This window comes from Argiope bruennichi, chromosome 10 (assembly GCF_947563725.1).
Source record: "Argiope bruennichi chromosome 10, qqArgBrue1.1, whole genome shotgun sequence".
NCBI classification, from domain to species: Eukaryota; Metazoa; Arthropoda; class Arachnida; order Araneae; family Araneidae; genus Argiope; species Argiope bruennichi.
Window position 1 is genome coordinate 90,618,977 of NC_079160.1, and position 16,455 is coordinate 90,635,431.

At 30.2% G+C, this 16,455-nt stretch overlaps 1 protein-coding gene across 1 annotated transcript in view; it reads left to right on the top strand.

Moving 5' to 3' along the window:
* The first annotated feature begins 338 nt into the window (after positions 1–338).
* LOC129988017 (major facilitator superfamily domain-containing protein 6-like) overlaps positions 339–16,455 on the top strand; it is a 147,737-nt gene continuing 131,620 nt past the window's right edge. Inside the window, exon 1 of the mRNA XM_056096092.1 lies at positions 339–596. The gene's annotated coding sequence lies outside the window, so the exon portion shown is untranslated. The remainder of the gene's footprint in view (positions 597–16,455) is intronic.

Below are 16,455 nucleotides of genomic sequence, written 5' to 3' on the forward strand. Positions count from 1 at the left end.
TCATTCAACTGTACTATTTCATAAGCATATAAGATAATAAACAATGTGATCTAAAAATCTGAATCTGAAAAAAAACCCATTAAAAAGGCTGTTATCACTGTTTTTCTCCTAGACAGGTGATCGGATGGTAAACTCTATGTAGAATTATATATGATATGCAATTATCTGTTAAAAATGTTGCATGGTTTTACTCTTAAACATACGACCGGATGTAGAGTTCGAAGCAAAATTATTTACAAGATGTAATCCTCTACTAAAAAATGATGCAACGTGGATTGAAACTTGGATATAACTAGACGATTGCGTTAAAAAAACCCCGCCAATTTATTACCGTAATGCAAGCGCAAAAGTTTCGAAACTTGAATCAGAGTTTTAAAAAATTCATGGTACTTTACTGCTTTTGTTTTATTGTCAAATGAATTGAAACAAAATTCCTGTCGGCAAGCCGGATGGTAAAGGTGGATTCCATTTAAATAGAAATATGAAGAAATTCTTTCTGAATCTTCCACCATTTTCTCCACTAATTTCATAATAGTTGCAATAAGGATTATAAAAGAAAATAAAAGAGAACGCAAGAGAAGGTAACTTTCCATAAGGTAGGTAAAAATTCAATGAACGTTGAGATGCAAGTTGAAAATTACTTTTAAGTGTAACGTTCAGTACTAAAATTATTGTTTTTGATGAGACGGCTGTTGGCCTAATTTAAATTATCGTCTTGCGCTGAATAGTAAGCCTTATGGCTAACCAAAAGGTACTATAATTTTAAGCAATTGCTTTTGTAAATCCGCTTAAATATTCACAAAATAGCTGATAGCAACAACAAAAACTTATAAAAATTTAAAAAAGAAACACGATGATGAAAAAAGAAATTTCTGGTCTCATTTAGAATTCAAATTTTGGTACGCATATAAATAAACTGGTCATGAAATGCGGTAATTAATTTTAAATGGTTGTTAGTTTTAAGTGATTAATTCCAATTCACTCCTCATTACCAATATAATTTCAGTTTTTTACGAAACTTTTATGAAATAAACTGCCACTTTCTCTCTGCAGGTCTTGTTAAACAATGAAATTCAAAATGCTTACATTTGGATTCATAATTGCCCTTTAAGATTACATGCAATACATTTTTTTTTTAATTCTGTTTTACCTAATGTTGATCCTTAAAAGGAGGAAGATCGAAATTATTGCAAGAATCCGGAGATTGTAAAATGAAATCTCTACCATGTGCCCTAGATAATGGTAGAGTATATCCATTATATCATATCATTTTATAATAAAACATTACTTAAAAGTAGAAAACGTTCAAGGCATAATTGTACAGCAAATCCGAGAGCAATTTATCAAAAAAAGACACTCCGTATATTTGAAAATTGAAACCATCACAGGTGACTTCGTATGTTTTGCACCATATTTTACCTTACATTATACAATGCCTGTCTGAATCGTCAAAATACAATCTGCAGCCACCCCAATGTCTATTAAATTGAAAAAAAAAAATCGAAATTAACTTTTAAATAAAAAGTTATATTCTTCGTGTATTTTTTAAAAGAAACAGGTCGATTGCCATTGTATTTAGACTTTTATGGGTAATAATCCATAGTCCATATTTTTATGAGTTAGTCAATAACAGAGAATCAGTATGCATTAAAATATCAAAAGAAATTATTCAATACATAGTCACCTTCGGCGACTAGCTAGTTCGGTGGAGATATTAGTTATACTAAATTTCAGTTAGATTGCTTAGACGTAATTTCATTTCCATGATTACATCAAATTATCAGATATTATAGCGATTTTATTTTATTGATGATATGTTACATATGATGTGTTTCTTGAGCGCACGAACTTTTTTAATGGAGAAAAGCTCCATGGCATCAGTTTTTCTGTGGTAATCTGATTAAGATAGAAATATAATTCAAACTTTATTTTTTAACCAAAAAAAAAAAAAAAAAAAACGAAATTTTTAAAATAATTTTTTCTCAAAAATTTGACGATTTCTGTGTTTTTGATCACTTTAAGTTCAAATTCCATAATACTTGTCAAACGGAATTGCTTAAACAATCAAATATGTCTTATTTATATGATATGAAAATAACAATTGCTTTTTTCTTCATGTTGATATTGGATGTATATTAAATGCATAGAAATTACGTTTGAATTCATTTGTTGAAGTGCATTCACCTATTTGAAATTATTTAATTTTTTTGAAAATATTTGATTAATTTTATTTCTTAATATTTAATTATTTAAAAAATAATTATTAATTGCAAAGAAATCAAATTATTTAAATTCTTTGCAATTTTCTTTCCTTATCATTTTATTTAGTTCATAGAATCCTTCATATAAATCTTAAGTTTATAAACTAAAAACGTATTGTTTTATTGGTGCAGTTCCTTCAATTTGAAATCATCCAATTGAATGACATTTATTCAAATCAACTAATGTCATCTGTTACATAAACTATTTTAAAGCATGAACGACGATTTTTACACCCATGTATGAATCCATTATTTTATTTTAGTGGTAGAACGTACTGGTTTTTTCAAGAATCATGGAAGTTATTTTTTTTCAAAATTTGCATTTTATTTTTGTCGTTTACTACAACTAATGTCATCTATTATATAAACGATTTTAACGTACGACTGAAAATTTTATTTTACCAAGTGTGAATTATTATTTTTTTTCACAATTTACATTCTATGTTCTTCATTTATAGCAAATATTTCAATATCGCTGAGGATTTTCTTTCGAAGAGCTTTTATCCATTTTCGGTTATTTGTTTTGGTCTTTATCCGTACACAGTATCATTGCAATGAATAAAAAAATAAATATATAAAATCATTACTTTTTTGTTTTGATTTCGTTTTCATAACTTGTTGTATGTTGTAATTTTTACAAACATTCATTATGTCACGGGGAATGCGGTGCACCACTTTTCGCTAGTAGAAGATGAATAGTAAAAAGTTATAGCAACAGTTGTTGTATAATAACATTTTGAAGATTAATCAAAATAAGAGGAGATTTTATCTGGGAATAAGATTAGCATCGCTAAGAAAGTGATTAGCTGGATTTTCGTGCTAAGGAATTATTTACCAAAAAAAAAAAAAAAAATTGCTAAAATTTTCAGAAATTTGCAGCTAAATAAAAAGTTAATAAAAAGTTTCTCAATGAGCTTCTATAGCCTAAAAAGTAATTAAGCGCCAAATTATTCTAGGTTAAACGGTTTACCAAGTAGAATGTTTTTAACGACTTTCGTATCATGCAATGTATAATTAACATGAGTTATATCGGCTTAAAAGTAGTATCAAATTAAAAAATAAAAGAATCTACATTGATTATCCTATTTTTACTTTCTCGTATAAGAAGCTCAGTGTATTGTATTCGCCAACAAATTCGAACTCGAGATTTTGTCGAATCTGCATCTTTCAGACATCCTTGAGTGCGAAAAATACATTTTAGGCCTTTTGTCTGTCTGTCTGTGAACACGGTAACTTAAAAATGCTTTGAGATAGACGAATGAAATTTGTCATATTCATTTATGCCACACATAACTTTCGTAGATTTGTATCAAATTTTGAATGAAATCCATTCAGAGTTAGTTTAGTTTAATTATATTAACGTCCCGTTTTAAAGCAAAATTAAGCCTATTTTGGGACGGACCTCGAAATTTTGAACCGCTGTCAAATGACAAGGACGACACCTGAGTTGTCATCCCCCTCTACACCCCACCCCACACCAGTGGGAGGACGTTTGGCCCGGACGTTTTAACGTGCACCAGACCCGCTTACACGACGGTTCTTAGATGGAATCGGGTCTCGAACCTGAAACCCTCCGGTTCCGAAGCCGAGACCTTACCTCCAGGCCACCTGCGGCCTGAAATCCATTCTGAGGAAATCTGACTGTCTGACTGTTCGAGTACAAGAGAACTTGTTAATTTTAAAGCATTAAAAAACCAGCTAGGTAAAATTTGGTATATAGATTCAGCATCTAAAACACGAAATAAATTTTGAACAAAAATTTATCAAAAGGTTGACCTTCTCTCGGACTGTAGTTTTGCACGCACGTGAAGGCAACAACTCATAAACGCACTGACTTAAAACAGTGACATTCGGTATGTGATCTTGTGCTTACAATTGTAATTTCGAGGCAAATTTCTTTTTCAGTTGGCAGGAAAATGGAATCTAAAATATATATTCGTGCTCTAGATTTAGTAAACAGGCTAGATTAATGCTAAAGATCCATATTAATTATTCTCTAATGCTATTAAAGACTTTTGTGACCTTTTTAACGGTCTGAATAGAGTAAACTGATCAATAATCTCTATGACTGAGTAATTTTTAATAATAATATTGTCACGTAGGTACTTGAGTGTGGAACTCAATGACATGCACAAGAAGTAGAGCTAAACCAATTTATTAACTCAACTCTGAACTGAGAACACAGTGACTGACAGATCTTCTGCTTTTATACTAGCAGGGAAAGTTCCGGAATGCTTTTCTGGAGATAGTAAGAAAAGTCCAGAACACTTATCTGGTAAACTAAAGAAAGGTCCAGAATCTTCTGGAACATGAAATAAAGGAAAACATAAAATCAAGGAATTAAATATTTACACAGACTGCGAATGACATTGTTTCTAGCGAGATTCGAAATTATGATCTCTTGATTATAAGATCAGTGCTATGACCATTCGGCCATGGAGAGTCGACTGTCTCTTTTCAATGCGGCAATATAAAGATTTATTCCACAAAATAGTAGAGCACTTCCTTCATTGTTTTATGAATAAATGTTCTCCCTTTCCGTGCAACCTATACAACTTTAGTACTATAAGTTTGTTTAAAAAGAAAAAGAATATCTCTAGAAAACTGCTGGTAAAGAAACAAGAAAATACTTTTATATGCCCATTAAAAGAAAGCCTGTTGAATGACCAAAAAGTTCTTAAAATACAAGAATATTTGAATCAAATTATTTCTCTATTTAAAGAAATTTCCTTTCACCTGCACATGTAAAGACTATAATTATTATGAATTGCCAAGCTCAGGTTGAATGGCATCATTACTACTGATAATGAGAGTATCATTATCACAAATATCATCTTTATCTTCACTTCTATCTGAAACTCCTGAATCATCTTTCAAAGATAGCTCGTTAAATAATGCAAGAGTTTCTTTTGTGTGGAGATATTTTTGTTATTATTAATATATTTTCTTTTACTAGCTTTCTGATGTATCTCTCTTTTCGGTGCAAATTTTGCAGTCAGTTTTAAACTAACTTTATGATGAACTAGAATATCAAACATAGATCAGAACTGGATGGCAATGCAATGTTGACTCGCCTTCTCTCTCCCTTTCTTTCTTTTTTTCAAATTTTGAAATCGATTAAAAAATTTTATTTCAGACAGATGGCGCTACGGCAAGCCATCAGCTCATCCAGAAGTTAGTTTAAAATAGATCACAGATTTTCACACACACAAAGCTAAAAAGCTTAAAGTTATTATTTAACTAAAAAAAATTAATAAAAGAATAAATTAATAAAAAATTTATAAATTTTTAGAAAGGACTGAAAAGTAGAAAATAATTTTTCCTGGTTCCATACAGAATATCCTGAAAATTGGTCATTATGAATTTTTTAAAATTCACAATCTCAATTTTTGTATGCAGTAACTTTTTGCATGAGCCCAGGAGAAATTATCCTTCACTTTTTTACTAGTTTGTTTTAAAAGCATCATATATTAAATTTTTTTAAAGTCATATCATTCGAAAATGATATGATTCTGAACGTATGTAAATTTGTGTTGCACATTTTTACTGTGTTTCTTTTCTCTATATTTAATTATTTGACTTATAGATGCCATCTTTTTTTTGTGGTCACGTATACTACTGTAAAAATGACATGTTTTTTGTTTTTATGATTTTAAAATTGCCTTATATTACCAGCGATGGTTAATTTGGCGATCTTTGCAACTATTATTAGCTACATTTCAGCTCCGAAAGAATGGCAATTGAAACCTACTTTACAAGAGTTGGAATTGTCCTTCTTATGGTAAATAGTGTTTGTCTTGCTATTCATTATCAGTTTCCTTTTTATTCATATTATTTTGCTTTACTTATTTCATATATTCAATATTATTTTATGTCTATTTCTGCTGATTTGAAGTTTTTTATTCATCTGTATACTTGATAATTGTATATTATTTTAAAATTTTCGAAATTGTTCAATAAATAATTGATTATTTAAACTAAATTTTTTATTCCAGACGAGTAACGCCATCTGGTAATGAATTATAAAGCTAATTTGAAGATTCTAATATATGATGGCCAAAGGCTAGTTGTAATAAATTTTGGAAAAAAAAAATGTTTTTATTTTTAAATAAATTTGTAATTTCTTTGTTATAAATTTTTTTTGTAGTTTTATTTACTCACAATATGTATCAAGAATATTAAAAATTTTTGTTGATTTTAGTATCAGAAATATTTCTTCAAAACACGACGGTTGTTAAATTTGCTCCAGATATGGCCCAAGTTATATCAATAAAATGAAAAATATTGTTTAGTTTCTTTTTACCGTTCTTTTATTAATTAAAGTACATAGAATATTTGATAATTATTACCAATTTGCCTGAAGATAATAAAGAATTTCAAGAGGTTTACAGTAAAATAAATTTAAAATGTTTAACAAATCGACATAAGTCAGAATTTAAATAATACAAATAAAAGATAGACTCTGTTTCTATAGAATACATTTAATATTTACACTAAGTATTGAATCCATATTTTATCAGAATTGCTGTCTGTGGTGATTTGATATTCCTGATACTTAGTTCTGGTTTAAAACTCGAGTTCAAAACCACTTGAGAACCCACTTAATAAAGTCTATTGTCTGATAAATCTGTTTTAGTCAAACGCCCTTTCACTAGTGTAACGCTTTATCTTGGTGAAAGGAAAATAGCTCTGATGCTGCCCACGTCATCCGACTGCAGTCCAAAATTAGGTGTTTTCTCCAAAAATAACACTAAAGTTTCTTCAAAACAGAATGTTACATTATGATAAAATCGTCAAGTTGGAAAAGAACAATTTTTCTTTTTCGGAACCTCTAAGTGAGTTCAAAATCTATTTCATCTTTTTATTTTTGTTTTCTCTTTTGGATTTTATATTTTATATATATATATATATATATATATATATCGAGAGAAATATTTTTATTAAGCTAACCATTGTTAACTTCTTCCGATATGAATCCTTAGGAAGAAATCTGATCTTTGAGGGTGTGTGTTAGTATCTGAAGCAGAAATTTTAACAGCAGGAATGAAATACAAATCAAGATCAATCTCGAGAATTGTTATATTTTTCAACTTGTTCTATTTCATAATTTTGGATACTTTTGCTGATTTATAAAAATTATTTCTAAATGGTGACAAATGTAGTACAAAAATTGTTCTTAATTACTTATTTAAATGACAGCAGTCAAATATAAACAAATAACTACACTAACGTTTCTGCTATTTCATCGAATGTTTTTGCAATCAGAGTCTGACTAAGGCAGGGGCATACGGGGCAGTTGCCCCTTGCCCCCACATCAGAGGGTGCCCCCAAATCGAATAGAAAGTTTATTTTACGTTTCCTTCTTTAATAGAATTTTTTTAAACAAAATATCAGTACAGTGTAAAATCCTCCAGTTTTATGTTAACCACTTCATCAATCTATCGCATAAATACAAAAAAATCTATATTTTGTAAATAATTAATCGAATATAAATATATATCCACCTTGGATGTAAAATTTATCTCTAATGCATGTACATTAAAATTATCTTTTTACTGGTATTTGAATAATGAATCGGTCAGGATATTTTTCATTCTGTTAGAATAAATATTCGATCTTTAATGTCCCAATATTTATCATAATAAAATGAGACTGATAAAATAATTACTTTTCTTAAATAGTGAAATTTGTTTTGTTTGTATGCAAGAAATGCAAGAAATAATTAAATACTTCTACATATGAAAATAACTGTTGAGAAATTTGCATATTTTTCATTTAAAAATGTACTAATATTTAATTTATGAGATTTAGGAGTTTCTCTTATAGACAGATGCTTAAGATAGTTGTAGAAAGCATTTTAATATAAATCTTACCTTGGCACTTTGTCAGATTGCATTTTAAATTCAATGATTAAATGTGGTATTTCGAGTTAATACTAAGAGTGTTTTTAGTTTTAAGTTTAAATAACATTTTGAATTAATTAACAAAAAATACCATAGACAAGTTCTATGCACTTCTATGCAGGTTCTTCATTACTGAAGTACTGAAGCAGAAGGGGGCCCCAAAAAGAAGTTTTCTCCCTGGGCCCCAATTAGATTAAATCGGGCCCTGTTTGCAATAGTTCTTATTTTAATAGTTCCCTTAGCTAACTAATGGAGTTGCAAATTATTATTAGAAATGCTAGGAAGAGGCCTCGTAAAGTCTTTGAAATTTCCATTCAGTCAAAGGAAAAAGGGATATAAAGAAACCAAGATGCTAGAAATAGGCGTCAAGTAGAAGATTCAGTTGAGTGAAAAATAAACTTACGTGTTGCCAAATAGGCAATAGCTATGACTTGCCTATAAAAGCAGATGTAATTATTTTCCTAAACTATAATTTCACAAAAATGATTTTTGCCTTGTCATATAATTCAATGAATTATCTTTTTAATTTTTTAATGTATAATTATTTTTTATTTTTAATTTCATACACAATTTGTTACAGTGCTTTTAATGTTATATTCGAAATACAAATCTATTCATTAAAACATCCAATCGCCTGCTTTCGTCAATGTTAAAACTTAGACGGAAAAAAAAATTACTTTTCTTGAATATTGACTCCGAATTAGGAGTTTCATTTTGCAGTATATAAACTTTTTAAAATGTAGCACACGCAGCAATTTGTAGAAGACTGATTCAATGAAATTCATATGTTTCAATGTTACTAAATAATAAGTGAAATAAAAATTGTCCTCCATTTTTATAGATTAAAATTCTAATAATTCAATAATATGATCGACTTGTTGGTTGTGAAAGATTGCTAGCATTCAAGAAATCAAATACTTCGATTATTTTAAACTTCTTACATTAGAGTCGAGTTCCAGATTTCTTTTTTAGGCAGCCATTTACGTTGGTGGCTTTCTTTTTTTTTGCAAAGCGATGAGATAAGTCCCATAAACAATTGAATATCCCAAACAGAGGCTTCCAATCGCTCTGTACGCCATTCGGCCACCAAAAGTACCCATGATATAGACACCAATGGCAGTTGCTCCAAGTCTAGCTGAAAAATTATTATAGAAATCATGTAAATGTCAAGCTACAGAAATGGCAAATTTGTTAAAGGATAATTGTAATTCACAATAATTCGTTTAAGAAATGGAAAATAGTTTGCTTCTTTTTAATATATTCATTCACGAATCAGTAGTTGAAAATATAGTAAAAATTCTTTTGTAATTTTAACCATGTGAATTAATTCTCAAATAAATTGAATGGCAATCGTTTCGGCAATACGACAAGGACTGAGAGTAGAGTCCTAAAGTTGGTTCTATAAAGTTCCCTCAACACTGAGCCTTTGGATTGATAGTTCATGCCATTTTAGTCCCCCCCCTCCTCCCACCATCTGAGTAGGCTGATATTTAACATTCTTTCAGCAATTGATAGTCTTCTTCGCTATTATACAACGTAGAATTATATAGCGTATATTTCGCTATATAATTCTTCCTGGCACAGTGGATGGAGTTTTAAAGTCAGCCATTCGCTATCATATAACTTAAACGTGCTTCCATGCTACTTCCTTTCCATACCATTCCATTTTTCCGCCCATCTATCAATCACAATTAGGCTACTTAATGACAGTCGTCAGAGTAACAGCATGGGGGCGAAGGATGGAGTCTTAAAGCCGGTTTCAATAGCACAGCACAAAATCACTCACCCTGCAGTTAAAGAGTTCGCTCCGAGATAACATTCCAAAGAGAGTATTCATTTGATTCGACTCACTCTTGTATATATGTCTCCACTTATATGCCTTCTATTATAGGGTATGAAAACTTCTATAAAGATATCGTATCTTGGCCCCAACTAGTTTTAGAAATTTCCAAATTCATCGCCAATTGTTCGCCAAGACCAGGATATATTGGCTTAACATCCATTCAGCATTCGTTAAGATACTTATAAATCTATTTTCCTTATTATGAGACTAACCGCACAATAAAAATAACAAAACAAATTATAGGGATATAACCAAAATTTTAAAGCAGATTCAAATAGTCAATAATTATACTATTATAACAAAATTACCAAATAGAGGGTTAAGCAAAACATTGCCTTATCACTGAACACTAGATAATCAATAAAATTGTTATCCTTCATCGCTTTTAGCATGATATTGCAAAAATAGAAACGCATGTGTAAATGGGATTCATTTGTTGTTGTATAGTTCAGATCTCATTGGAGATGAAAAATTATCATTATGTTATCGATTGTAAAAAGTCGGTTGAAAAATATCCAATTTAGAACATGCATGATTTGAAGATTTTTATCTACTATGATTGACTGATTGAAATAATTTCTATTTACTTATGGGACACTTGCTCTTTTTCTTTTTAATAAACAGACATTATGCTTTAATCGGTAAAATGCATTTATGTCTAAAGTTTTTTTAAAATTATTTTAGCACTTTGATTTTTTTAATCAAAATGTTTGTTTTATAGAAACAAATGATGAAGGCAGCGCATTTTTAAAACTCAAAAGTTATTTTTCTTCCTACGATCTGTTGTGCTACCAGCAAAAATATCATAACAAAAGGAGGATTTTTCTTCTTTTCTTTAAGTTATAGATTTGGCCAATAAAAATACACCAATATACCATACACCATATCGGATACTGTGTAACAGACTGCACCCAAGAAAGAAATATTTCGTGTTTTAACCAAAATTTATTAATTTGAGGGGAAATGCTTGTAATATATGTATAATAGATATAAAAAAATCTGTAAAATATTAGTTATGCATACTAAGAGAGTCAAGATATATTAATAAGATTTAGGAATAAATAAAAAAGCCATAATTTTTCAAAATTTTTAGTTTTTAAAAAAATCGCAGAGTACTTACATTTTTCCTTTAAAGTGCATTATATTGCAGAAAATATTTAAGAAAAACTCAACTTAAAAATCTTCGACTAGAAAATTTTATTTGCTGCTAAACTTGAGAATGTTTTTGAGCTCCATCTAGTGGATTACGTCGATAATGAAAGTGTGAAAATAAAAATTTAATATTTTCCTCCCCGTTTCGTTATTGGTATTAAAAAGTATAATTTTATATTTTCAAAGTTTAACGTTTTGAAAACTCATGGATTTTTTTTGTAATTACCTTTTGCTCACTGAGAAAATTTGAAGGTATATATATACATATACTTGGTCAACAATAACCTAATTATTTCTAGAAAAGTTAATGCTTTAATTTAAAACTGGTTTCGAATCTTGCATCAAAAACTCGTCTCTAGAACTTAATAAATATATGATGATAAGCAAATTTAAAATTTCAGAATGTAAATCCAAAAATATGGAGATAGTAATTCTCTATTCACTAGGCAATATTATTTTATTACATTGGTCTATAAGTTCGTGCAAAGTGTAATAGATGGCGCCACATCAAAATTATTTTGAGTTGGTAGTTCCTTGAAGAGTATAACAAAGCATTTTGTTCAGATATATTTACAAGGTATTAGAAGAAATCACACAGGACAAAAATTGTGGCTCTGAGTACATTAAAGTTGTCCAAAGAGCCATACTTATACAACGTAATATTTTAGAGAAAAATGAAAATCATATATTATGTCATGTCTGATTTTAGCAAAACAAGACTGAAGTTCAAGAAATTGTAAAATAAATAAAAAATTAAATTTGTAAAGATTTAAGCAATTGAAAATGTACTTTATGTAATGATAATAGTTAAAAAGAGACAGGTAGAGGAATCGTCATTTGATTCGCTTTAAAATTACGAAACATTCTGGTCAATAGAATGGACATAGGTGTCTAATTATATTGTCATCAGCATCACCAGATATACATTTTGATTTTTTTTTCTTTTTGGAGATATCTGAAATAATTGGTATATAGAAACCCAACTACTTCAGAAAGTGACTGGTAGCTTATTTTATTTATTATTTCATTTTTGACGAAACGAAGATGTTAGATCAGATGCAGGTAGCCATTGATTGGTCTGTAGTTTTGTTTCTAATTGTGTGATGTTTATTTTGAACAGTTACTATGTAAATATCATCTTATACAAAGTACCTCTATTTTCATTTAAAGTAAAGTTTATTTTTTTACATCTGATTCAACGTTACACTTTTTCTTCTGGATTAAGCCTAGCAGATGTATAATTCTTTGGATAATTTTTAGTGCTGAAAGCAAGAATTCTTTTTCGCACAATTTGTCTGGTGGTATTCGAATATCTTGTCTTTAACTGTTTTTGTCACTGAAATGAGGCGATTAAATTTCGTGATTCATGAAAGATAAATAAAAAATCAGTTTCGTATACCCTGATATATCAGTTATTGTGCTTGGTATTCAGAAAATAGAACGACAACGTACAGATATAGTTCAATGTATAATATTAATAAAGTAGGAAACAAAAAATTATTTCTTGAATAAGAAAACGACCGTGAAAAACAAAATTAATCTTGATAAACATTATGGCAATGCTGACCGTTCCTTTAGAAGAATTTATAAATTGTTTGTTAATTTTTAAAGCAGTCATACGAATACATGTGAAGTTGAACTCCCAAGATGCTCTTTTGACGTCAGTATCCCCCCCTCCCCCCAAAAAATGTTGAAAAAGATAAATGATAACAAAAGAGGGTGAATATGAGAATTGCTAAGCGTATGGATATCGCCCAATAATCACTCACGTTATATTTTAAGTTAAAACTTAACAATTGTTTTATTAAGTTAATATTGCACATGAGAAGAAACATTGCAAGGCAGGTGTCATGGCTGTTCAGAATAAATAAAAAAGTAGCTAGGGGAGTTTGATGTATTTTCAAGAAATACACTGATATTTTTGAAATATTCTCTACTAGTGGATAAAACTTGGATTCCTCAGTATCAACCTAATTCAAAGAAAATAAAGAAGGAAAGAAAAGAATAAGTTGACAGGAATTAAGGCTCCTCCTTCCTCGTTGCTACCTTCATCCAAGAAAATGAAGACCATTTCTTCAACTAAAAAGATTATGACCAGAAATTTGAGATGCTCGAGATATAATAAAAGTGTCCCAGAAAGGGAAAAATAATTATTGGAGAGTATTATAATTTTTTTGTTGCGTACTTTAGGAAATGATATAACATGGAAATAACTCCACCTAACTAGCATTATAATATGCCCAGCATACTTCTACAGATACGAGAGTAATAGAACAATAGTCTTGCCTATCAATTCTTCTATACTTATCACTCTAATCTCACCATTTGGTATCTTCAGATTGTTCTCTTCACTCTGTCGTTTCGTTGTTGTTTCTTATGGCACCTGCCATGGACAAGACCACTGTTACTAAAACAGCAATTTTAAGCCGGTGGGAGAGCGTGTCTTCTTTTTATAGTAGCGCCATCTAGGGCCAAGAGAGCTACTTAGCTACACACACGTCACAACTCTTGTTACGGAGCGAAGTGCATTAACGCATTTCATTTACTGATTCACAGATCCTAATTTAAACATCCATAAAAGAACAATCACCCCTGATCCAGTACCCCCCAGTGGTATTGCTCTCGACATGGAGGACTTTGTGACCACGACAGATTTATGCGCGCTTCAGCCACCAAACACTTGGGGAATCGTCAGCTTCGGCCGGCGGGGTTCGTACTCGCAACCTATCCAACGCTCCAACCAATCCAACGCTCTACCAACCATGCTACCCCGGCCTTGCTTATTACTGTCAGATTATCGTCTATTTCCGAATATAAAAAAATCATAGATATAATTTGTTTCCTTATAAGATAAAATATTGATCGTCAAACAATTGCATTCTTTAAATATTTCAAAGTATCATATTAGATTTAGTATTTAAATTTGAGCACAGTGGGATTATATGGAAAATCTGAAAACAATACTATGTTGAAAGTAAGTATTGCTTATCCTGAAAAAAATGCTTTCTTTCTTTTTACTCGGAGCTGACAGATAGTCCTCGTCAGTCTAATTATGTTCATTTGTCAAGTTTTTCACAGAAAAATGAAAATGAAACCATCTTAAATACAGAATTACAAATGAGCTTTATTTTCACCAAATGTTGAGAACGAGGAAAATATGTTATCGCCAAAAAAATAATAAAAATATAAATTAAAATTTTTATAATTAAATTTGAAAAGCACAGTTTTAATATTTAATTAATTTCAAAGCCATGGCATCAGAGTCAATAGTCAGCATATGGCATTTATGATGGTTTTTCCAGATCTCTGTATTTAAATAATAATGTTAATGTTAAATACTTTTAGATTCAGATTTGTTTCATTGCAAAAGTTTTCTAATTGTGAGAAGACAAAAGCTTTTAGTAAATGCTATTGAAATAAGAAGTATCTACTTACCAATGTTAAAATGCAAAGTTCCTGAAGTCACTTTCATCGTTGCTTGCAGTTCGACTGCAGCGATTTCATCACAGTGCTGTATTGCGGCGACCCAAAACAAATGATAGGATGGCACGTTTACCAACTCAACACCAATCGAAAACCAAGGTTCTTGCATCAACGAAAAAGCAAAAGCATAAAAAGCATACGAAAACAGACAAAGAACAAAGAAATTACGCAAACCAATCTTACTGAATAAATACTTTGATGTGGAAAGAAAAGTGACTGCGCATAGAGCAGATACTCCAGTTGAAACACCCAGAAGCAAATCTGAGGCTCCAAGATCTTGCAAGTACCAGTTACCGTAAATGCTGATAAATCCATACGAAATCCCCATTGTTAAAATGAGAATAAGGAACAAAATAATTTGAAAGCTCTTTAATAATTCAAAAGATTTCTTCCACACTGTTGGAGCAGGCTTGTGAAATCTGGCGTTGATTTTCCAAGTTGGAATGAATGAGAAAACAGCAAACACCATTGCACAGATAAAGACAAGAATATAGTCTTTGCCACTTCCGTTTGAGTCAGTGTTATGCAGAATTAACCCAGTCAGTGCGGGTCCAACGGATAAACCCAAGATAGCCCATAATCTTTGTTTGCCAAAGTCCGAATTGTATTGGTTGGTTAAGTCCATCGAAATCACATCAAAGAATCTATACACATTGGTACGAGCTGTATTATAAACGATAATTAAAATCCCATAAATTATTATCCAAAATGATGTATGTTCAAGGCAATAATATAGATCCTTGCCAGAACAAATAATTTCGAACTCTTTGCAGTTTTTCTTCTCACACGAGGAATTGTATTTAATTGAAAAATTTTTGAATTTAATTTTATCTAGACAAAAACTTGAATTTTTGTTCAAATCATTAGGGTCAAGGCTAATGACTTCTAAAGAAATGAACTTGCACTTTTCGATTTTTTCATGATGCGTTACATTCTTGGTATAAATTATTGAGCAGGAATCGATGTGAAAGCTATCTTGTACAATCTGACAAGAATTTCGAGATGTAATTTCTTCATCAAAGCAGTCGAGAGCTATCTTTTTAGAGGCACATCCGTCTATCTTAGGCATAGAAATGAAACATATTAAAGTCATTAAGAAAATGGATCCGAAAAGATAGAGGAAAGGTTTCAGACGTCCAGTCCTATCTGCAAGAACCCCAGAAATCATTGCTGCGATGAATTGGAAAACCACGCTGATGGCCGTCATAACTGAAAACTGTGTTAATGTGATGCCTTGATGTTTCAGATAAACAGATATGAAGGTTGTTGTAATTTGGGCAGCTGTAAATGGATGGAAAAAAAAAACGATTAAGTTATTTTCATCGCTGGAGGGGTAAAAATTTTTTCTCATTATTTAGTACATAATTACAGGTGTGAATTTCTGTAGCAGTTGGTAATTAAAATAGTTTTTAAAATATGTTGGAGCATTTTGATAGAAAATAATGTTGTCTTCATTATTAACTTCATGTTATAACAAAACTTGGCTATTTCGTTTACATAGGAAATTGGTTTGTGATTCTAATTTAACCTTTTATTTGGCAAAGTAACTAAAAAAAACAAATCCCGTTCGTACCGTTAAGGTATGTGCGTATCTTCGGAGACTTTTTAAAAAATATTTACATTTTCAATAAAAAAAACGATGTTTTTATTTAAAATGGGGCATAAAACTTTAAATTTAAATGTAATTTGCATGAAATTATTATTAATGTTGGAAATATTGGTAATTTTTAGTCACATTTTAGTGAAAAATTATACTTATGGTAAACTTCCTACTAAAAATTCTAATGAATATTTTTCAATATTATTTATACTG